The sequence below is a fragment of the Lactuca serriola genome, chromosome 5 (assembly GCF_051521515.1).
Source record: "Lactuca serriola cultivar US96UC23 chromosome 5, Lser_US96UC23_V15, whole genome shotgun sequence".
Taxonomy (NCBI): Eukaryota; Viridiplantae; Streptophyta; class Magnoliopsida; order Asterales; family Asteraceae; genus Lactuca; species Lactuca serriola.
In genome coordinates, this window is record NC_136412.1 from 28098114 (window position 1) to 28124802 (window position 26689).

A 26689-nucleotide genomic window follows, 5' to 3' on the forward strand; every position below is an offset into this window, starting at 1 on the left:
CGGATGTAACACAACTATATGTTTAATATATATAGGGCATACCCCTTTCGTAGGTTAACTATGTGCAGTTCATTCAATTCATAAGTATATCTATTCAAACACCATTTGTAAATCAAGCTCCAGACCTTGTGTTGGTCAAACCAAATTCTTGAACTATTAAAGAAAGTTAACTCAATATCATTCAACTCTCAACCACCAAAACTTATAATCTCTCATTTTCTTTTGGCAGCGCGATGCCTCCTCGTCCAAACCTAAGGCCCAGACCAGGCACGGCGCCACCACCACCTCCACCACCAACGTATGATCCGGCCATGGTCCAAGCTGCTATCACAGCAGCAGTAACAGCAGCTCTCTCGCAAATAAACTCCAATGGAAATGGAGGTACAAGAAGCAGCACGAATCATTCAAATCGTGGCACTGGTCATGGTCAAGTAAGAGAATGTACTTACAAGGAGTTCTCCAACTCAAAGCCAAAAACTTTTAATGGTATTGGGGGAGTCATTACACTAATGCAATGGTTCGAAAAGACCGAAACAGTCTTCGAGATCTGCTCATGGCAAGAAACAAGCAAGGTTAAGTTCGCTGCTTTCACCTTCATAGATCGAGCCCTCACTTGGTGGAAAAGCCATGTGAATTCTGTGACCCTCAATGTCGCCAACGCCATGAGTTGGGAGGATCTGAAGGTTCTACTACTGGAAGAATACTGCCCAAGGGGCGAAGTGCAAAAGCTTGAGCAAGAGCTCTGGAATCTAAAGATGACTGGGTCTGATCTAGTCGCCTACACAGCTAGGTTCAACGACCTCGCTGCATTATGCCCTACCATGGTCAATCCAGAATCAAAGAAAGTTGAAAGGTACATTTGGGGGTTGTCACCCCAGATTCAAGGGCATGCCCTAGCTTCCAACCCTATTACCTACAACAGCGCTAAACGCCTGGCTCAGTGACTCATCGACCACGGGGTAAAATAGGGTACCATGGCAGCTACCGCCAATCCATCTAAGGAGGCACAGGGCCAGAGTAGGCCTTGGAACAAGAGAAGGGGACAAACCCTACAGGAAAACCCCAAGAAACAACAAGTAGTAGCGACCCACGCTATTACTGTACCTACCAACACTGCCCCCACAAGCTCATACAATGGGAAACTTCCGAAATGCAACCAATGCAACTTCCACCACCACGGTCTCTGCCGTGACCTCCAATGCACTAGGTGCAATAAAAAGGGGCATACAGCACGCTACTGCAAAGAGCCGACACAACAATCCGCCCTTGCTGCTAATGCCGGAGTAAGTCGCGCTTGCTTTGAGTGCGGAGACACGGGGCACTACCGCAGGGACTGCCCGAAGGCAAACAACATGAATACCGGCGGAAGGGGCCAAGTATTCGCAATGGGACAAGATGAAGCCATTGCGGACCCCACTGTTGTTACGGGTACGTTTCTTCTCGATAACTCGTATGCATGCATTTTGTTTGATAGTGTAGCGGAGAGAAGTTTTGTGAGTCACGATTTTAAAGGCCTGCTAAAGCCATCACCACAATCATTAAGTGAACCGTTTATAGTAGAAATGGCCAACGGTAAAACCGAAGGCACTAAGGAGATATACTTAAACTGTAACCTAACTCTAAACGATAATCCCTTTCCAATCAACCTCATGCCAGTCTCGATTAAGAGTTTCGATGTCATCATTGGCATGGATTGGCTGAGTTCTCATCATGCTGACATTTTATGTTACGATAAGGCCGTTCGCCTTAATCTGCCAACCGGCGAAACTTTCCTTGTCTTGGGTGACAAACCTAATACCACTCTTCGTATCATCTCAAACATCCAAGCTCAGAAGTGCCTACGCAAGGAGTATCACGCGTTTCTGGCACATGTCGTGGATGTGAAACGCGAAGTCCAGGACGTCAAGAATGTGCCTGACGTATACGATTTTCCCGACGTTTTTCCTGAGGACCATCCAGGAATACCACCCACGAGACAAGTCGAGTTCAGAATCGACCTGGTTCCCGGAGCTACCCCAGTAGCCAAAGTGCCCTATCGGTTAGCCCCGGTGGAGATGCAAGAGCTATCCAGCCAACTGAATGAGCTACTCGGAAAAGGATTCATCAGGCCGAGCTTCTCGCCTTGGGGAGCACCCGTATTATTCGTGAAAAAGAAGGATGGATCATTCCGGATGTGCATCAACTACCGAGGACTCAACAAACTTACCATCAAGAACCGTTATCCCTTACCCCGAATCGACGACTTATTCGACCAACTCCAAGGAGCCAACTACTTCTCCAAGATCGATCTGAGGTCAGGATATCACCAGCTGCGAGTCCTAGAGAGTGATGTTCCCAAGACGGCCTTCCGAACGAGATACGGACATTACGAGTTCGTAGTGATGTCGTTCGGACTAACCAATGCCCCGGCCGTACTAATGGACCTAATGAATCGGGTATGTCATCCATTCTTGGATAAATTTGTGATAGTATTCATAGACGACATACTCATTTATTCAAAGAATAACGAAGAGCATAGTCAACATCTGAGACAAGTCTTAGAGACGTTACGAACTGAGAGACTCTATGCAAAGTTCTCGAAATGCGAGTTTTGGATTAGAAGGGTGGACTTCCTCGGTCACGTGGTCAGCAAGGAAGGAATCCACGTGGACCCATCAAAAATCAAGGCTATCAAAAATTGGTCTGCACCAACTACACCAATAGAGATTCGCCAGTTTCTAGGTCTTGCTGGTTATTATCGAAGGTTCATTCAGAACTTCTCCAGCATCGCAAAGCCTCTAACCGCCTTAACTCATAAAGGGGTGACCTACAACTAGGGAGAAAAACAAGATGCTTCGTTTCAAACTTTGAAACATGCCCTTTGTAGTGCGCCCATTCTTTCTCTTCCAAAGGGGACCGAAGATTTTGTGGTGTATTGCGATGCTTCGAAGCAAGGACTGGGTTGTGTACTAATGCAGAGAGGAAAGGTTATTTCATATGCCTCGTGACAACTGAAAACACATGAAGTCAACTACATCACTCATGACCTAGAACTTGGAGCAGTGGTCTTTGCTCTAAAAATCTGGAGGCACTACCAATACGGGACCAAGTGCACCATCTTTACAGACCACAAGAGCCTTCAACACATCTTCGACCAGAAGGAGTTAAACATGAGACAGCGACGGTGGGTTGAATTGCTCAACGACTACGAATGTGAGATTCGCTATCATCCCGGAAAGGCAAATGTCGTGGCCGATGCCCTTAGTCTTAAGGAGTACTCTGGTCGAAGAGTGAAGTCATTAACCATGTCGATCCATTCGCACCTGTCAGCACAAGTCAAGGAGGCTCAAATAAAGGCCTTGAAACCCGAAAATGTGACAGGTGAGACCCTTAGGGGGGTGGACAAGAACCTAGAAATCAAGAGTGACGGAGTACGCTACTTCATGGACCGAATCTGGACACCCAAGTTTGGTGGGTTCAAAGAGGTAGTTATGAGCGAAGCACACAAGACTCCGTACTCCGTGCACCCAGGGTCAGATAAGATGTATCTAGATCTTAAGCAACTCTACTGGTGGCCAAACATGAAAGCAGAGATTGCTACCTATGTGAGCAAGTGTTTGACTTGCGCCAAGATAAAAATAGAACACCAAAAACCCTCAGGTCTACTCCATCAACCTGAAATACTTGAGTGGAAATGGGAACAAATTTCCATGGACTTCATAACGAAACTGCCTAAAACTCAGGGTGGCCAAGATACTATTTGGGTGATCGTCGACAGACTAACCAAGTCCGCTCATTTCTTACCGATCAAAGAAACTGATAAGATGGAAAAACTATCGAGAACCTACATCCGGGAGATCGTACGACTTCATGGAGTGCCGATGTCTATCATCTCAGATAGGGACAGCAGATTCACTTCCAGCTTCTGGCAATCATTGCAAAAATCCATGGGAACAAGGTTGGATATGAGTACAACATACCACCCACAAACTGATGGACAGAGTGAGAGGACGATCCAAACCTTGGAAGACATGTTGCGAGCATGTGTAATCGACTTTGGTAAAGCGTGGGATGTTCACTTACCTTTAGTCGAGTTCTCTTATAACAATAGTTATCATACTAGTATCAAGACTGCTCCATTTGAAGTCCTTTACGGCCGTCAGTGCAGGTCACCTCTGTGCTGGACGGAAGTAGGCGACACGCAGTTGGCAAAAGGTCTAGTCCCTGATAGCACCCTCACTGGTCCGGAGATCATCAGAGAAACGACTGAAACGATCGTTCAAATACGAGAACGACTGAAATCCTCAAGGGATAGGCAAAAGAGTTATGCCGACAAAAGACGAAAACCCTTGGAATTTCAGATTGGAGACCGTGTACTGCTAAAGGTCTCACCCTGGAAGGGCATGATACTCTTTGGAAAGCGTGGGAAACTAAATCCTCGGTACATTTGACCCTTCGAAATCATTTCAAGAATTGGTCCAGTGGCTTACAAACTCCAACTTCCAATCGAGCTTAACAAAGTACATCCAGTATTCCACGTATCGAACCTGAAAAAGTGTTTGTCCAACGAAACACTAGTAATTCCACTCGAAGAAATCGAACTTAACGAAAACCTTAACTTTGTGGAAGAACCCGTCGAGATCATGGATAGAGAAATTAAACAAACTAAGCAGAGTCGAATACCAATAGTAAGGGTTCGCTGGAACGCTAAGCGAGGACCTGAATTCACATGGGAACGAGAAGATCAGATGCAACAGAAGTATCCACATCTTTTCCTTAGCCCCTAAAACCTTTCTTTTGTATTTAATTTCGGGAAGAAATTCCCTCTAACGGGGGGATGATGTCACAACCCGATATTTCAACTCTATGTAATGACCTGAAAAGTCAATTATTGTAACCACTTTTGTGATAATGAAATTAACTTCGAAAATAAAATGTCCAAAAAGTTTCTATTTCATTACCTACTTTGATAGATGTCTTTAAACCGTGATCGTACGTAAAAAGAACGCCCAAATCCGACTTCGTATATTGAAGTTATGATTTTTCCAAGTTCGGCTTAGCAGCAGACAGCTAAAAACTTGAATCGGAGATCGAGCGACTTTTGGCTGGAATGACCTAAACGAGAATCGAAGGTCTCGACAATGGTAATTCAGCGGTAAAAACTCTCGCAAAAACCGACGTCAGAGAAAGAAGTTATGAATTTCTAAAGAAATTCCTTAAACATGACCCTTTTAAAAATAAATAATAAAAATAATTTCAAAATTTGCCGACGGAGTCTAAACGAAAGTTGTAGAGCGTAGTCTCACCTACGTGTGGATATAAAGACCATCGAAAACGGAATTTGTATGAAGAAGATATGAATTTTAGAAGTTTATTAATTAAATTAAATATAAATTTAATTATAAATGTTTGATATTATCCGAAGGGAGTCATTAGATACGGCCGAAGTACGTCCCGCGTACTCAAGGCCTAGGCCTCGAATCGTCCACGTCCCGGTCTATGCGAAGTAGCATTGTCCCATCCGAAATCCGAGGCAGTCGAGGACTCGGTCAGGCATGACGTACGCGTACGCCCCGCGTACCGAGGCGGTTCCAGCCCCTATAAAAGGGATGCGAGGGTTTCGAAGAAAGGGCTCCATTTCTCTCCTCTCTTGTGCGTTCTTGCCTCGTTTTCCGTGCCCGTTCTAACCAGAAGCCCCGGTCATTTTTCCTCAAGTCCCGAAGGTCGTTTTTACTCCCGAGATTCCCGAGAATCCCGAGGAAATCCGTTTCCCGAGACGAAATTCTGCCCGGTTTCCATCTCGCTTTCTTCAAACCTTCAGGTGAGTTCATACCCCTACAACCACACTTTAAATGCTTTTTAAACACTTTTAAGGGGGGGAATACAAGTAAACACACGACTAAAATCGTGTGAAACATCGATCTTTTGCTATACTTTTCATACTGTTGTTTTAACTATCTTATGAAGTCATCATCATGCAAAACACCTCACAACACAGCTTTACCCTCTTGTGATACAATATGTTTTATAAATAGAAATAATGTTTTATTTATACGTTTACATACAAATACATCATATCAAGGGTAACATTCTTTAATAAATCATTTTATGCATTCAAAGAACTTATGATTTATGCTTTGTCAAACATTGTGAAAAAGGATAAACTTTGCATACAAAACTACTACTTTAATACAGACTTAGTTGAGAATCCGTGAGACGTGTATATCTTCAAATAATACCTTTTTGCTAAAAGATACCGCTACAAGTCCTGTCTATAACCAGAGTCTCCCGTTCGGAGAACGTGTCAAATGTGTATAGATCTATACGGGAAGTCATGATCCCGCACCCTGACTGTTAGCTACAGTCCATCCTTTGGGGTGACAGTTTGTCATAACGCTACGACGCCTGAAGAACGTTGCTACAGGCATATTATGTTTAGTATGGTTATAAAACTCATCGGATATACAATTATTATAGTACTTCTGATTGATGAATGAGTAGCTATTAAAACTATTCTTCATCTAGCAAACTGAAATCTTCTAATAGGTTTTATTATATAAATCTATGCTTCAACCTTCTAAAGCATGTCATTTGCTTTCGGTTTTTAGTCTGGGACATTAGGCTAACTATTACTTTAGGAAAATATGGGATTTTCCTGTATACAAAACAAACAACTAATAGGAAAATAATGGATTTTCTTGATTCAACTATCTACATTATTCAATACAAATATTCTCATGCATTTCACACTTTTATAAGAAAATAAGGGATTTTCTTGGAAAACATAATCTCAATTTGAAATGGCATACAAATTTTCTAAACCACTTATGAACTCACCAACTTAATTGTTGACACTTTCTCTTTGAAATAACTTGTATTCTTAGGGAACCGCTAAGCAGGTTTGGAAATCAACTTTTGGGGATTAACGCGTTGGCGTTAATTACTTCTTTTGAAAGATGTTTATGTATTTATCTTTTGAACATGTAATGAATACAATTATGTAAACATTTTAAAAACCTTTATATGTGTATGGTGGTGTGTACTTTCCTTTCTATGAACTGTTATGATACTGAATATGACGTCCTCCGCCCCCGAACATTTCCGCCGTTCTGGTTTGGGGGTGTGACAACTATTGTGGCATCAACAACCATTAATGAACTACATAACCCCTATATATAGTGGACTTGGGCCGGACACTGGGTTTACGGCCGTAAGCAGGCTTACGGCTGTAAACTCACTACTTGGCCGTAAACTAATAAATAACCTACCAAAACTGCATAAAGACTCAAAAGAACTTATTACAATGAAAGCCTAGACCAAACCATTAACTAGACCCTTCAATCTCCCCCTTTATTTGGTGCTAGCTTGAGTTTAGTCTTTGTCGACCGCCAGCACATCTGACTTCCCCATCGCTCCTTTCCAAATCTGTTTGTCAATGATCTCCACAACCAACGTTGTAAACTCTTTGGAAGCTGGCTCAAAGATGTGTTCTGTAACTTTAATATCAGCTGATGTATATCCCACTTTCCAAACTGAAGCAGGTCTCGTTTGTCGTACAAGCGGATTCATCCATTCTCAAGCTTGATGACAGCAGACGTTGTGGTTTCATCAAACACCCAGTACTCCATGGTTAGCAGAGATCCATCTGGATGATCCTGAAGAATAGGAATCTGCTTCACTTGTTTAGTAGCTGGCCACATCACAGCTCGAAGAGGTTGATTAGTTTTAGGATCAATTACACTTGGGTATATCTTAATGATTGAGTTTGTAGTCTTCATGGAAGGAAAAACCTTGTGTACTTGATTATCCAAGAAATGCTTGAATTGTGTAGCCTGGGGATTCTGAGAGACATTTGAAAAAAGGGGCCTTTGACAGCTCTGAAAGATCAACCCTGGTCCAGGAGTTGAAATCATGAGCATCTTTATATAGTTCAGTTTTGGCACTCTTCCGTTTCACGATCCACATGTTCAGAGTGTCGTGAAATCCCCATGAAACAATCCGTGGCCTATCACCATATATATTTGTAAAACGATTGTCTTCAAGATCTGTGAAGGTGATAGTAGGTTGATCCGCAGGATCATTCTAATCTGAGCTCCTTTTAAACAAGTATTGACCTTTTTCAGCAGATTTGGCCAGTTTGGCATGTTTTAAGTGATGGGTTTTGAGCATTCTAACACTTCCTAAGTGTACATGCAACCCTAATAACCTTGGATCTATGTTTGTCTAATTTGTCATGCAAAGTTGAAATCCAAGGTTATATCCTATCTAGCATACATGGGGAACAATTTTAACATAAAGTATAGATAGAATAACTTACCTTGTTGTTGCTTGTGTTCCTTGAAACCTTGTGAGCCTAGCACCTCAAGTGGTGATGCCTCAAATGCTTCACACAACACCAAATGCTTTTGGAAGAACTTATGAGAGAATACACACTCTTCAAAATCGGCCAAGCCCCCTTATTCCTTAGTGTGTTCTTTTTGTATCCAATTTTGGTGGAGAATATGATCCTTATATAGTGTTGACACATCTAGGATTACACCATGTAAACCCTAATGTGTCATGACTCTTCATTTCCATGACCCATGGGTTTGTAACTCCCATGGAGCATCCATGGAGCATCCTATGGGTAGAACCCAACTTGATAATCCATGGAGCCTCTTAGCCCACTATACAAGATATGGATGATTTACATAATCAACCCATATATTTAATTAGTTATCCTTTGATCACTTAATTAATTCCAAATTAATTCTTTGATCAACTAATCAAATAATATTATTAATATATTAGAACTTATAATATATTAATAATCTCCAAGCGTTATTTCTCTCATTTAGTTTATCCATTTGCATGGTGCCATGCAACCCAAATGGACCATGCCGGGTCGGGTCAAGTACATACCAGAAATAGTTATGGACTTAGACATCTTATCCAACATTAAGGTCACAACACTTGGAGCTTGAGTTGGCTCTTTTTCAACACTATCAAAAATACGTGATGTCGGAGCAGATGTCACAACGGGATGAGCTTGGATATGCAAATTGATCCTTGACTCATCAACAGATGTCTTGAACTTGTCACCAAGTTCCTCTTCTAACTTCTTCTTCAAATCAAAGTAACTGGAAGTGAGAAGATTAAAGTGCTTCTGTAAGTCAGAAATCTGCTTGGTCTTCAAGGCTTTATCCTCTTGAAGATCAAAAACTTGAATCTTCAGATTGACATTCTCGCTCAAAAGATCATTAACTTGAATACTGAGCTCTATATTCTTTTGATCAAGTACATTTACTCTCTTTTGAAGCTCATCAATGACTGAATCATCTTCTCCTGAATGACCTTCTCTAAAAGAAATTCCTTTAGCTCTAAAAGAAGGTATTGAAGTTTGTTCCTGGGCTAGATGCATGGCTAGCCATACAGAGGCATCATCAAGATCTTCCCTAGGAGAAGAAAATCTTGCTTGAGTAGAGGAACCACCAACCTCAAAGGTGGTACTAGGACCTCCACTAAAAGGTTCTGTTGAGACGATGGCAGGGGTAGTTGTTGGTGTAATTGGCAGGCCTTGAGATAAGTCAGAATCCAGAAGCCCATGTCTAGGATCACGTCTTCTTCTCTTTGATGGAGGTTGTAAGGTCTGGATTGTTGCATCATCACTCTGAAGTGGTTCAGTTGTAGGTGAAACAACATCAAGGGGAGGAATCCCTGACACTGTCATCATTGGAGTTGTCGTATTAACCACTTGATCGGTAGTAGTAGGTGTTGACTCGAGAACGTCATCAGAGTCCCTTATAACATCATTGATATTCTCAAGTAGTGTGTTGAGATTGACATTTGACAAAAAGTCTTCGTTACTTCCAAAGTTAGTTGGAATCTCATCTTTATCAAAGCTTGTAAGATCAAGGTCTTCATACTGATCAGTCTCAGTCGCATTCTTAGAAGACCCTTCATTGTAGTCACTTTCGACTTGGACTGATTGCAAGTCATGCTCCTCAACTATAGAAACATTGGGAGCAATTGTCTCTTCTCCTTCCTGATCTGACACAGTGATCACATCTCCTTCCGAGATCACCTTTTCTGATGAAGTAGGCTCAGAAGATATTTTGTTAGAGGGTCCATGAGACTCGTACGCCTCATTTGGCTCATCAAATCTTCCGAATTTTACAAGCGGATATAGTCCTTGAAAGACGAGTTTTCCCTTGCCATTTTGCTTGATGAGCCCAACAGTGTGAGGGCCTAAGGACTTCATATCAATTGTATCACCCTCCTTGACCATATCAGGAAATTTTCTGTTGATGAATAGTTGAATGTGTTGGGTTTTGAGCATTCTAACACTTCCTAAGTGTACATGCAACCCTAAATACCTTGGATCTATGTTTTCTCTATTATACATGCAAATAAGAACTTCCAAGGTATTATCCTAATCTAGCATATAAAACAATGGATATAGTAGGATAGAATACATACCTTTTTGGTGTAGTAAGTCTTCATGAAGCTTGAGTGCTTAGTGCCCCAAGTGTGACACCTCAAATGGAATCACAATCATCAAAACACTTGGAATGACTTGAGAGAATTCTACACTCATCAAAATCGGCTAGCCCTTTCTTCACTATCTCTTGTGGCCGATTTTTCCTCAATAATAAGATGCTTATATAGTTACACAATTAGGGTAAACTCTTAATTGTCATGGCTTTCCATTTCCTTGGATCCATGGGTACAAATACACCATGGAGCATCCATGGACCATCCTATGGGTTTTAGCCCAACTTGATTATCCATGGAGCATTAGCCCACTATACAAGTATGGATGATTTACACAATCAACCCATATATTTAATTAGTCTTCTTTTGATCACTTAATTAATCCTAGATTAATTCTTGATCAATACTAATTAAATAATCTTATTATTCTTATTATTAATATACTAGAACTTATAATATATTAATAACCATAAGTGTCTTATTTCTCTCATTCAAGTGCATGATGGTATGCAACCCAAATGGACCATGCCGGGTCGGGTCAAGTCTTACCAAATATAGTTATGGACTTAGACATTAATCCAACAGTCTCCCACTTGGATAAGTCTAAAACTATTATTGCGTATGACTTCAGGAACCAACCGGCAATCGTAGCTCTCAAAAGCTTCTGTCGAACTTTGACCTTGTCGATGAACTCTGACCTTTGTCAGTGACTTGTCCATTAGATAAGGGATCATATATTCCTCCATTCTAGATATCATATGGACTGAGACATGGATTATAATCATTCTCTCTGTCCATTTGTTGTTTCCCGATTTCCGATTTATGACAACTGACTAATTGAACAAATCAAATTAGTCCTGGCCCGGCCGAGCACTTCCATTTGTCATCATCAAATCATCGAGGGGCCCACAGATATCGCTTTTATCCCAAAGGTAAAAGGAACGGATAAACTTCGACTCATATGGCTTGTTCTACTACTTGTTGAATCATACACAAAGGCACGTTTTATAGCACAGATTTACCAAATGCGGTTTCGTGCAATCAATGTACTATCAACTCATAGTAACAACTCATATCTCTAGGTTTGAAGAATATAAGATATTATCGTCTCATGATCACTCGTGATAAAATCCATGAAGTGATTCCAATGAGCGCGGGTTGAATCCAATACTCAGAACTTATGAGCACTCATGATTGTTGTAGCCTTGTCCAACACCTTAGACCTCTACAACCCATCATGACAGTCTTAATTCATATCTACTTCCAAAATATGACCGACTGTGGATGGTTTGAATAACTTAGTCATTCCGGAAGAATAACCCAGTTTATTCGGGAAGTCAAAACATGCAAAGTGAAACACAATAATAATAGAATCCAATATGGTATCAACCCTTTGAACATAAATAAAACACCTTTTATTTATCACCATATGATTACACATTATTCATTGTATACTGTTTCAGCTATCAACTTTATTCTTGAATTTAAAACAATAGTTCTCCCATGCTCCAAGCATGTACACTATGTTTTCTTAAACACTAGTCATGCCATACACCAAGTATGCATACTATGTTTGTCTATGATCTTTACTTTGTGAACTAGATCCATTGAACATAACTTCAATGATTCTCTTTTCACACTCCCAAATCCTTACCGCAAATGCAGGAATTCCAAATTCATGCCATTTACTGAAATCTGTTAGATTCTAAACTTATATGCATTGATCCTCTCGTAATGATTATGCACAAAGTCATAAAGACTTGGCAACAATCATTACAGAGTATTCCAAAGGAGATCAACTCCTTGGAAATATTCTTGTTTCATTAAGTTTCCTTAATCTTACACAGATTGACGATTCTAACTTTGAAACATTTCCAGATTCCATTTTGACTATCACTTCTGAACAAGAGTTGCCTCCTTACAGATTATGTCAATATGGTCCTTCCAGAATTATCACTATACTTCCAATTGTCCTTGAGTAACCAATCTTTGGTAAACCTTAGATTGTCCTCGACAATTGTTTAATCCTTTTAGTCATATCCAGTTCTAAACCTTTTCCCTTCTTAATGCCCCAGGCATTTTTGAAAATTTTAGAACGGATGATTATAGCACATGTAATCGATCCTATATCCGAAGCATATGGGACACGATTCATGATGTCTCACATAAAGACTAAACCAGTCTTTTGCTATAACATTTCCATTTCAATTTGCCAAGTTCTCATAATTCAGATTATGAAAAGGGATGCCGTAATCATAATCGAATTTTAGAACGCAAATAATGGACCCATATACAGAATTTCCTTATGTTGAGCCATTCCAACATGAAATTCATATATTTCCTTGACTAAATGATTAAAACCTCAAATCTAAACCTTATAGATTTGATATGAAGTATAATTTCCTCTCCCTTAATTATAGCAAAACAACTCTTTCCCAATTGAAACTTTTGTTTTCTATAATTAACATTGCTAACTTGCAATACTTATCATAATTATCATGCTCCCACTAACATGATGATTAATAGCATAACACTTATGCTCCCACTAGCTTTGACATGTACTCAGAAATCAGCTGGACTTCAAGAAATCAATACTTCATTGACTTTCTTACCAAAGTTCAGATTTCTGATGCTAGATTGTTTTGATAAAGCTGTATCAAAATCATACACCTTCCCTTAGATAGCACACTTGTGTATCTAAACAATTATGAAGAGGGATGCCGTAATCATAATGTTTAGACCTTTTTGCCACTTCTCACAAGTCCAAATTAGTGTGCCGGTTAACCACACGCGCTCCACTAACGACTTTGAGAATGCAAATATCACAATTGCTATCTAGCTAAAATCTACTTAGTGAAAGTGTTTCCTCACCATCATTTTCATGAATCGGAGAGAAACCTTATGACACTTAGATTTACTGGTGTATGTGTTCTTATCCATGTGAATTGTCAAAAACCATAGTCACAAGACAAGGATAATGACAAATCCAAACTCATATGGATTGAACTCAATCTTAACTTCTTGCCACCTGGCAGCTCAAGGGCCTGCCATTGCTTCCAAGTTGTTGTGCAACAAATTGAGAACTCTAAGAACTCATATGCAAAACCAACTTTAACTGGAATGGGCACAGACTATGTCAACACGATAGGTTATAAACCTCAAGTCGTGTGCTAGTGAAGAACTTCAGGTTTTACTCTTGATTAGTTCTTGAGACTTTCAAGACCTTTAAGACTCCCACTGTCCTCTTGACCTATAAGACTCCCTTGTCAAATATCCAAGAGATAGTGCAGATTCTAATCAAGACAAACACTTCACACAATTGGCCTAAGTTGGTCTTTGTTTTATCCAAAACATCACAACTTACCAATTTCAAATGTACAAGAGTAGAAAACTTTTACTCTTACATTTGACAGGTGTTTTAAACCTTCTTTAAGACATGTCACTCAAGTTACAATCTTGGAGTATGACTCTAAGACTTGTATTGGAACGAAGTATGACTCATCTTCTTGATTTAACCACTTCAACAATTCAAGATCCCTCTTCTTAGTCATAAGAATGCACTAAGATTTCCTTAGAGAACTAATTTTGATATGGTTTCTTAATCATTAAGATGATCTCAAAACTGATACTAAAGTACTCTCCCATCTTTTCAGATATGAGAAACTTTTATCCTTCTGCCTAATTTGATTCTTCTTAACGATCTTTAGTGGTGGACTTAATCAGTGCACAAGAATGTGTACTCGATCCCTAAGTCCTTTACTTGACTCACACATCCATGTGAACAAGTAATTAGTCTTAATTTTCCAAAACTTGAAAGTTCTCATTCATCATGCTATACAACTTGCATGATTCCAAGTTCCGGTCCAATTGAAACTTTGGTGATGAGAATCTTTCCTTATTTGGTAAATTTAGACATTACCACAAATGAAAGAATCAATTTCATACTTCCACTCTTGCTACTAATGGAATCTTATAAGCAACAAAAATTTCCACAGATGCCATTGTAAGGATATTTTAAAATAAATAAAATCAAAAAATTTTCTTTTATTTTAAAACTTTGCGGAAAAACTATCCTTACAATCCATATGAAAACTTGTTGTTATCTATTCCTAAGCAATATCTCATCACTCCTAAGAAGTAGCTCAAGAATCCGATTTTTCAAACTATGCGATAGAAATCCATCTATGCGATCAGATTCAGCATATTCTTCCTTTAAGTTTCTTCACATTCCTTTGATTCTTAAACCATCACCATGCGACCCGGTCACATCATGTATCAAGAATCTCAGAATAGAAACTTAACAGAGTTATATAGTGGATTTTACCTGAAGTAGAGTCAAACTTATTGACTTTAACATCCTTAGGTAAATTTGGCAGCTTCGCAACCAATGCCCTTTCTTTGGCAATACAAACATATGGACCCTTTGATAATGGTACACAGGACTATCACAGACTTAGCTTTTCTCTTTACCATTTGGTCAACCGAGTTGACTATAGCCGATCCCTTTCCATTGGGAAGAGAATGCTTTACTGGATATCCAATGTCATCATTGTCAATGTCCATAAAGTTTTAGGAAGTTGATCTTAGCAAATAGATAAGATCATTAAGGGTCTTGTCATAGTCTGTTTCATAGGTGTCCCAAAGGAACTCACTATGTGACTTAGAAAGTGATTGAACCACCAACTTTCTCAAGACTTTGACACCCAACTCTCCCGGCTTGTCAATATGTGACTACATCTCCAAGATGTGATCACACCTAGACCTTGCCTTGCCAATAGGGCTTGAGTGACCTTAAACTTTTCAAGAACTTGTGGGTTAGAGAGAATAGTTGGAGGAGGAGAAAGAAGTATGATATCCATGGGACATCATCTTCATTAGGAAACCTTGTTTCAAGAGATTTGGGAAGATCATAGGTGTCTAAACCAGACATCTTTTGGGAGATATTCAAGATAGTTGATTTAAAGTCCTTAATATGACACCCAATATGAAATATTAAGGCTAGAACCCAACAAACTATTTTATAACTTAGAAGAGGTATGCCGTAATCCAAGCTATAGAATATTTGAAGGTAGGTGAATGACGATTCACCAATTTCCACCAAGATAAACGAAATGTATAATTAGGTTTTAATTGGTTTTGAAACTCCTAGATCTTTGAGATTCATTGAACTTTTCAAAGGCATGTTTCAATCTCGAGTGTGCCCTTCAGGTTTTGTGACTGGGATGCCGAGGATCACAAAACAAGGTGTGAAGTAACCATGCAAATCACTTGGTACCCTTAATAAATTACCCCTCAATCGATGTGCCGGTTAACCACACACGCTCCATCGATACTATGATAAATATTAAGTCACCCTTTACCTACCTTGTTAAGTCCAAGTTAGTGTGCCGGTTAACCACACACGCTCCACTAACGACTTAGACAAAGTGTAAAGTGTAATTTCATGGATTAGCACCTTATTCACATTTTTCCTAAGTAACTAAGATTGGGTATTATTAAAAGTTTAGTTACTTAGTATTTTCATTAATACTTTTAATGAAGGGAGAATTATAGTCCTGTCAAACCCGTTCGGCTAACGACCCTCCACCGGTCAAGCAAGCGGTGGGTGAGAGTGGACACCCATTAAGTTGCCATTTTATAGGCAACAACCTTATACCCACCTTATAGACCGGCTTCATGAATGAGGCGTACTAGCGGTAAGACTGACTTTACTCTTATACATATATATATTATTAACTTATAATATTATAAAGAATAAGGGTTGAATTTTAACTTTTAAAATTCTAAGGGCTAACTTGGAATTAAAGTATTCATTAGAGAAAACTTTACAAATTCCAAAACTTGAGGGCAAGTTTTGAAACTATTCAAAACTAATTAATTCCATAACTTATGTGTTTAAAGTAGCTTTAATCCAAAAACTCTTCAAGTTCCATAACTTGAGGACAAGTTATGGAAGACTTTAAACTAATAAAAGAATTAACTTTTCTTTATTTTATAACTTATGGAATTAATTAAGGTTACACCTTTTTTTTATTTTATTTTATTTTATTAAATAAAGAGACTCTTGGTCCTCCATAACTTGAGGACAAGTTATGGAGTCATAAAACCTTTTAATTAGAACTAGACTCTTCATTTTTGTAACCTTTGCCAATTTTTATGAGTTTTATGATTCTTAAATGTGACTTTTCATATAACTTGAGGACAAGTTACAAAAACACATTTTAGAATCAATTCTTAGATTAATTTGGATTAAAACCAACTATCACATAATTTTCATCATTAATCCAAATTCACTCATAAAACAAGATAACACAAAAAACTTTTGGTGATCCATAACTTATTCTTAAGTTATGTAATCCTTTAAAACATTAACACCAAATTTTGTAACTCCAAAAAAACTTTGAATCAATTTTTTTTTAAAACCTTTTCATATCCATAACTTATGGAGGTTTCAAAAAATAAAACTCTTTAGATCAAACTTTTAAAACTAATAAAATAATCATATTATTTTATCTTTTATTAAATTTGACCTAATTCAACTCATAAAGCAAATTATTCAAATTTTACAAATAATTAGTTTTTCACAAGAACAAGTAATTATCTTAAAATTTGACGAACTTCATGTTTTTTTTTTCCAACTTTGAAAATAAAATATTTGCATCAATATAACAGAAAACAACCCATGGCTCTGATACCACTGTTGGGTTTTGAGCATTCTAACACTTCCTAAGTATAATGCAACCCTAAATACCTTGGATCTATGTTTTCTCTATTATACATGCAAATAAGAACTTCCAAGGTATTATCCTAATCTAGCATATAAAACAATGGATATAGTAGGATAGAATACATACCTTTTTGGTGTAGTAAGTCTTCATGAAGCTTGAGTGCTTAGTGCCCCAAGTGTGACACCTCAAATGGAATCACAATCATCAAAACACTTGGAATGACTTGAGAGAATTCTGCACTCATCAAAATCGGCTAGCCCTTTCTTCACTATCTCTTGTGGCCGATTTTTCCTCAATAATAAGATGCTTATATAGTTACACAATTAGGGTATACTCTTAATTGTCATGGCTTTCCATTTCCTTGGATCCATGGGTACAAATACACCATGGAGCATCCATGGACCATCCTATGGGTTTTAGCCTAACTTGATTATCCATGGAGCATTAGCCCACTATACAAGTATGGATGATTTACACAATCAACCCATATATTTAATTAGTCTTCTTTTGATCACTTAATTAATCCTAGATTAATTCTTGATCAATACTAATTAAATAATCTTATTATTCTTATTATTAATATACTAGAACTTATAATATATTAATAACCATAAGTGTCTTATTTCTCTCATTCAAGTGCATGATGGTATGCAACCCAAATGGACCATGCCGGGTCGGGTCAAGTCTTACCAAATATAGTTATGGACTTAGACATTAATCCAACAGAATGAACCTGCGATACATCAAGAAGGTATCCGGTGTGATAGCATTGATGTTGACCACAAACTCGTCCAGGATAAACCTCAAAAACTTGAAGCCAATCCCTGCAGCAAGAGAAACAATAGCTCCAGTTTTTCTCAGAGATATTTCATCTGCACCAGACCTCCTGCCGGAGATGCAGCTCATGAACACATGAGCTAGGAATCTCCAATAAGGTGGCAGAAGCTTCTTCACAATAGGAGGAGACTCGCCTTCGTACCCCATCTTCTTTAAAATTTTCGGAGCGTCTTCAATCCCCATCTCAGTGGGAAAACTAGGTAAGTCATTGGTCACCAACATTTCTCTAATGAACTGCTCAGTGATCACAACCTTGCATCCTTTAACGATTGCATCCACAGTCACTGCTCCATCGTCATCTCTTTTCATCTTGCCAGTCTGCCAGAACTCCCTTATGATGTTCTAATAGACCACAGTGTTCATGGTGATGGCAGAGGCCAGGAAGCATTCTTTCAATCCATGAATCATTTAATTGAATTTACCATGTGCCAATGGAGGATCTGCCAGTACAATCGCCAGGTTGTGCATGTCTGCGAATTTTAAGCTTGCCATTTGATCTGCACTAAAACATACCAAGTAAGAAAACAAAAATATTTAAGCAAATAATATTTCAATTGATTTAAATTTAGCCCAAAAATTAATTATTTTGTCCATAATTTGAGTTCAAGGTCAGCCAAGAGTTTACGGTCAACTTGGAGTTTACGGTCGTAAACCTATGGCCGTAAGCTAAAGGTCGCAAACAGATTTTACGGTCGTAAGCTCCTTGGCCGTAAGATTGGGCTGTAAGCTCCGACAAACCCATTTTTGTCGATTTTAGGCTCAAAACTCAATGATTTCATGAAGCAAATACATATCCATGGTCGGAATCTTACTACCTTTGAGATGATCGGAGCAATTTCATAGAAAAACGAAAAAAGAATTTCGAAGATGAGAGAGAAAGGGAGAGAATTTGTGGCCAGAAGCTGAAAAGTGAGAGAGTTTCCGGCTGTAAATGTTAGGGCTTAAATGTTGTAATAGTCGAAGTGTCAGTTAGATTGTTACGAAGTTTATTTTGTCTTCGTAAGAAGGGTCTTCGGATGTAATGTTATTTGTACTAAGGAATTATAAAGAGTAGTCTTAATGTCTAGTCCTTAGTATTGTTATGCTTTTGTTCTCCTATAAATAGGGGTTTGTACTAAGTGAGTAGTGGAACTTTTTCACTCAGCTTTTACAGATTATTTTTTGTACTCTGTAAAATCAAAAGCATAATATGAGCTGAACAAATATTATATTTACTCTGGTGTTATTCGTTATTTCTTTTTCTAAATTCATACTTGAATTGATTTTAAACTCGATTAAAAATCTCATCAATTGGTATTAGAGCAGGAATCCTTTTTGTGATCTGATTTTCATACGTTCAAAAAGATTTTTGAATCTACTGTTTGATTCAAAAAGTTTCCGTTCTTTTTGAGTGTGAAAAATTCTTCTTGATCTCAATCTAGGATTTGATTCTGCAAAAATATTTGTAAATCGAGTGTTCTTTGTGTGATTCTGATTTGAAATATACAATTTGATTTCAATATTCTCAAAGTTTTGTATCATCTTGAAGTTTTTGTCCGTACAACAATGGCGTCATTCAATCTGAACTCTATGATCATTTTCTCATTTGCTTGGGTCATCCACAAAAATTCCGATGCTTATTCCATAATATTATGATCAGTGGACAGATCGTATGCAAGATTACTTGAACGGATTGGATGAAGAATTATGGAAATGCATCTCAGGAGAAATCAATCAACCTGCACAAGTTCAGCCAATCGGTATGTCTTCAAGCAGTTCGGAAGTCGATAATCAAAACAATCGTTTAAAACAACTGGAGAAGAAATGCATGAGGGAATTAAGAGGTGCTTTTCCTCCTGTTGTGTACAATTATGTCAGAACATGCACAACAGCTAAAGAAATCTGGAACAATCTCAAAGACAAATTTCAAGGAAGTGAAAAGACGAAGATCACATCTGTGAAACAATGCCTGGTGGAACTCAATGATTTCAAACAAAAAGAATCTGAGTCTATTGAAGTATACTATGATCGGTTCAACGAACTAATCTATCGTTGTAATCGTTATAGTATTACAAGGTCATCAATGGAATATAACTTGATATTTGTAATGGGACTTCGAAAGGAGTGGAGGAGTGTAAGTATGATGGTGAAAAATCAACAGAGTTTTGATACTTCGACTTTAAATGACTTGTACAATCAATTAAAATCTCATGAAAATGAGGTTAATGAAATAGCTGAGGAAGCAATAGCAAGTCTTGGTGGACCATTGGCACTTGTTTCGAAGGTTTTAGAAAGAGAGAATGAAAAATCGAAGTCTGATGAAGAAGAAGGTTTTCTGATGAATTTTGATGATGATGTTGTTGCATTTTACTCAAACAATCGAGTAAAGAAATTTTTCAAGAAACCTTTTAATCCAAAGATAAAGTCATCAGATTCAAAGGGTAGTTTTGAGAACAAAAATAAAGTGGATGAGAAGAAGAGAGAAGTGAAGACTGATTCGAAGAGTGAAATGGAGCAAATAAAGATGATGTTGAAAGGTGATACAGGGATTAATTGCCATTATTGCTATGGAGCAAATCACTTGGCAGTAGATTGCTTGTTGAGGAAGAAGGAGGAAATGAAAAATAAAACAAATGATGAAGCGTACTACACTGAGAAACTGGAGGAAGTAAAGTCAAAAGCAAAGAATTTGTCATTGGTGGCTCATGGAGAAACAGAATCGGATGGCACATATCAAATATGGTCTTCGGGTTCAGATGATGAAGAGATGAAAAATCCATCACATGGAGTTATGTATGCAAAGATGGAAGAGGATTCAGATGAAGAACAGACTTACGAAGTGTGTGGGCAATGCTTCGTTTCGAAGTCTACTGACAGGTCACCCATGACTACCAAGGTACGTAACATTCTTGAATCTTTTAACATTCCAGTTTCTGCATATAATTCTGAGTTAGTATCTTTTGATGAAACTGTTACTTACTTTGATTCAATTGTTGTGTCTGCTAGCAATGAAGCGAAAAAGTTAAGTGATCAATTACTAGAGACAAGAAAAAAAATTGGATTCAAAAGTCACTAGGATTGATTACTTAGAATTGCAAATTTCGAATATTATGGAGGATAGGGAGAGTTTAGCAAAGGAAATAAATTTGTTGTTAGCACAAAGAAATATTTTTTGTAATTCTGCGAAAAGATTGTATGGAAAATTAACTGAGTTACATCATTCGAGTGAATTAAGTAAGGAACAACATAGAAAATTACTACCATTTTTAGCTTATGATAGAGCTAAGGTAGATAGTATTTCATATGATTGTGAAAAAGAAATTTCTGATTTTAACAAAGTTCCAGATGATAGGTTTAGATTTGGAATTGCTTAAGTTGAAGATTATCTTGATGCTAATGATTTAGTAAAAATTATAAATGAGACCTTATCTAAATTAGAACAACTTAGAATTTTGAAAAAGACTAAGAATTCTACATCTAATTGTGAAACTAATTTTGCTGATATTGAAGATAATTCTGATAATATTAGTGAAATTAGTGATTTAGAAGATGTAGATTGTTCTCAATTGTCTGTCATAAATGTAGCAAATTCGTTTAAAGGGAAAGAAAAATGTGAAGATTTATTAATAAAAATTGAAACTGATGAACCCTCAACTTCAAAAGTTTGTGATATGGAGTTTGTGGAAATACATGATAGTCAAACCGATGATAGTGACAATGAGGAAGAAAATACAAATTCGAAGCAAATTCAAAGGTCGAAAGAAATTGAAATTCCTCGAGTGGTTGTTGATCAAGTCTATTTGGATACACAAGAATTTGAGAAAATTCTTAGTGAAAAAGGTGCTCATTATCTTGAATCGAATACTGTTGTTTATCCAATCTTCAAATGCACTGATGATATTGTGTTCCCAAATCAAGTCTTCGTAACAACAGGTAAAATTGAAAATATAAAGCTTGAATTCAAAAAGATGGTTGAGGAAGACAATATGCAAACTTCAAATGAAGGTTTCTTTTCGAATCAAAGCACAGTTGAAAACAATCTTACAAAGAATTCATATAAATTTCAACATCAAAAACCAAAAAGAGTATGGGTTGAAAAGTCAAAAGTTGAAAAGAAGAAAGTTAACCCAACTGAAAATGTGTTTACAAAGCACGAAGGTGTTAAAACAGATGTTAAAACAGTCAACAAAGCAATAAAATTAAATTCAAAAGAATTTGAAGCTCAAGTTGATAAAATTTCAAAGGAAAATAATATTTCGAAACGTCAAGCGAGAAAAACAATTTTTTGGCAAACTATTAAATCATTAAATATGATATCAACAAATTTTTCAAGAGGAAGAAAAGTTTTTAGAGAAAAATCAAAGTCTCAAAGTTTTGAAAAGAAAAATGATTCATTTTCAAATATTAAAACAAAAGTTTCAAATGGAACAAAAACAACACTACCAAGAAAAAAAATTTCAGAAAAAGGTTGGAACACAGATTTCAAAATCACAAATCAATACCTCTTATCATGAATCATATATTTCAAAACCAGAAGTGGATTATGTTCCAAGTTCAGCAAAATGTTATAATCCTTTGAAGAAACAAGCTGACAAAGTCTCATATGCGAAGGGAATAACAACAAAAAGAAATATTGATCATTGGTTGGAAGGAAAAGGAAAAATATATCAATCAAGTAAGTTTTCGAAAGAACAGATACATGAGGCGTATGACAAGTATGCTAATCCTTCAACAAATGGTAGTTTGTCATCCAAAGAATCAAATATTCCAGTTAAAGTTTGGCAGCCGGTCACAAAAGCAAAAAGTGAAACATCACAAACTCAAAATGCGAAGGGTATAATTAGTGAAAATTTGAAAATAATAAAAACTCATATATCTGACCCTTCGAATGAAAATGTTAAATTTGTTGACAGTTTCAAAACAAAAGTTTGTGATTGGGTTAATGGTTGTACTTTACAATTGAAAAACAAACCTAATATGAATGGACCCAACAAGGCTTGGGTACCTAAATTTTTTCAATAATCGCAAGTACTTTGTGACGAGCAATATGATAACAAGTGGTATATTGATAGTGGTTGCTCACGTCACATGACTGGTAAGAAGGAAAACATGCGTGATTTTCGAAGCCTAGAAAATGGAGGAGTAGTTAAGTTTGGCAATAATCACAAATGCAAATTCAAGGGTTATGGCAAGAGAACGAATGGAAATTTCACTGTCAACCGAGTTGCATTTGTTGAAGGTTTACAACACAATTTGATAAGTGTTTCACAACTTGTTGTGGGCACTGGAAATCAAGTTCTTTTTAATGAAGAAGGTAGTGTCATTTCAAATGTTGAGACAAAGGAAGTTTTACTTAAGTCAAAACGAAAAGGTGATATGTTTACATTGGATATTGTTCATATTGTAGGCAAACCTGCTGTGTGTTTACTTTTGAAGGCTGCTGCCGATGTTAGCTTGTTATGGCACAGGAGATTATCACATCTCAATTTTCGAAACATCAACAAACTTGTCGGACAATATCTGGTAAGAGGTTTACCCATTCTTAAATATGATAATGACAGTTTGTGTGCAGCTTGTGAAGTAGGAAAACAACACAAACAAGGTCATCCTATCACAATAGATTCAAAGATTGTTGAACCCCTTGAACTCTTGCATATTGATTTATGTGGTCCTTCAACAGTTGCTACTCTTAACAAGAAAAGGTACATTTTAGTAATTGTAGATGATTTTTCAAGATTTACGTGGGTTTATTTTCTCAGTTTAAAATCCGAAGTTTCACAAATGATGATTGATTTTATCAAGAAAATGGAGGTTTCATTGAAGAAGTCAGTTCGAAAAATTAAAAGTGATCATGGAACTGAATTCAAAAATCGTCTTTTTGATTCATTTCTGGTGGAGAAAGGAATTTCGCATAATTTTTCATCTCCTTATACACCACAACAAAATGGTGTAGTTGAGAGAAGAAATCGATCATTATGCGAAGCTGCAAGAACAATGTTGGCTTATTCGAATTTACCTCAATATCTTTGGGCTGAAGCTGTTTCAACTGCTTGTTTTACTCAAAATCGATCATTCATTCATAGACGGTTTAATGTTACTCCTTATGAAATAATCAATAATCGAAAACCTAATGTCAAATTTTTTCATGTTTTTGGATGTAGGTGTTTCATAATGAATCTTAAGGATAATCTTTCGAAGTTTCAAACAAAAGCTGATGAAGGAATTTTCTTGGGATATTCACACAATTCTGTTGCTTATAGAGTGTTAAATAAGTGAACTCGCAAAGTGGAAGAAACTTTTAATTTGACATTTGATGATGATTACATTAAAAAGTCTATTCATCAATTTGCAAATTATCCTATTTTGCAAAATTCTTCAAATATAGATGATTCAATTGAAATGGATGATGTTAATTATGAATCGATTTTTGGTATTTCGGATCAAGCAATTGATGCAGAAAGAAATGCACCCGATAATCAAACATCAGAAAATTCGAAGCATGACAATGATTCAATTTCGATTTTGAATCTAAACACAAATGAACAATCTGATGATCCAGTGGAGGGGGAACACTTGGATTCAAATAGTTTTGTTGAGGGGGAGCATTATTGTGAAAGTGATAACATGTCAACAAATGTTAATGTTGAGGGGGAGTCAATTATTGAAGAAGAGCCGATCATTGAACCAGAGCAAAACATCGAAACGGAGTAAATCATCGAGGGGGAGCCCATACTTGAGAAGGATCCAATTCTTGAAGAAGAATATTTTGATGATGCTGAGGATTCAATTTCCATATATGGATCAGAAACAGATGTTATGTTCGAAGATGCACCTTTGGATTTTGATCCTAATTATCCACCATTGGATAAATGAACAAGAAATCATCCAAAAGACCAAATTCTTGGCAATCCACAAGCAGGTATAATGACAAGGGCACAACTTCATGCACGAAATGAGGTATTAAATAATCATCAAGAGTTATGCATGTTTAATGTTTTTATTTCCAAAATCGAACCAAAGACAGTTAAGGTTGCAATGGAACACTCTGATTGGGTTGTTGCTATGCAAGCTGAATTGTCTAAATTCGAAAGAAACAAGGTTTGGAGATTAATTCCAAAACCTGTTGATGTGTCAATTGTTGGACTCAAATGGATTTATAAAAACAAAACTGACAAAAGATGGAAATATTATTCGAAATAAGGCTAGACTTGTTGTTAAAGGATATTCTCAACAAGAAGGAATTGATTACGAAGAAACATTTGCCCTTGTCGCAAGACTCAAGGCTGTTCGTATTTTTCTGGCTTTTGCAGCTAATAAAGATTTCGATGTCTATCAAATGGATGCAAAATGTGCATTCTTAAACGGAGAACTCGAAGAAACGGTATATGTTGAACAGCCACCAGGTTTTATAAATACAGAACATCCTGATCATGTTTATATTTTAGATAAAGTCGTATATGGGTTAAAACAAGCACCAAGAGCATGGTATGCAACTTTAACATCATTTTTGAAACAATCTAAATTTAAACAAGGATCAGTTGATCCCACTTTATTTCGAAAGAAAATTGGAAATCATCTGATGCTTGTTCAAATTTATGTTGATGATATAATTTTTGGCTCAACTGACCCTGCTTTATCTAAAGAATTCGAAGACTTGATGAAAAGCAAATTTGAAATGAGTATGATGGGCAAAATTAATAACTTTTTGGGTTTGAATATTCGTCAAAACAGGGAAGGCATTTTCATTAATCAGGAGAAATATACGAAGAATTTGTTAGAAAAGTTTGGAATGACGAATAGCACAAGGTTACGAATACCGATGGCAACGGGCATAAAGCTAACTCCTTCGTTAGATAAATCTGCTGTTGATATCAATCTGTATCAAAGCATGATTGGGTCTTTATTGCATTTAACTGCAAGTAGACCTGATATTATGTTTTCTGTTTGTAATTGTGCAAGGTATCAATCGAATCCACGTGAACCACATCTAACAGCAGTGAAGAATATTTTTCGATATTTGAAAGGCACTACTTCGTTAGGTTTGTGGTATCCTTCGAAAACCGGGTTCTTTGTACAAGCTTATTCGGATGCGGATCTTGGAGGATGCAGTCTTGATCGTAAAGGCACAACTGGTGGGTGTCAATTATTAGATGGAAAATTGGTCAGTTGGCAATCGAAGAAGCAAACATGTGTTTCGATATCTACAGCTGAAGCTGAATATGTTGCTGCAGCTGCGTGTACATCACAAATAATTTGGATTCAAAGTCAATTACGAGATTATGCAATTAATATGAAAAAGATTCCTTTATATTGTGATTCACAAAGTGCAATAAGAATTTGTCATAATCATGTGCAGCATTCGAAGACTAAGCACATTGCTCTTAGATATCATTTCATCAAAGATCATGTTGAAGAAGGGAATATTGAAGTTCATTTTGTAAAAACAACGGAACAATTGGCAGATATATTTACAAAGGCATTGGATGAAAAATCATTTATTCGTATCATAGGAGGATTGGGTATGATTAATGGAAATTCAATCACATATGATAAAAGCGAAGAGTGATGGGTCTGAATGATTTGGTACAATGACAGACAGGGTGATTAAGTGTTCATAGGTTACTGTTCATGGTCAACGCTTCGAATGCTTCATATTCGGAAGCTTTATTTCTTGTTGAAGTACATAATCAGAG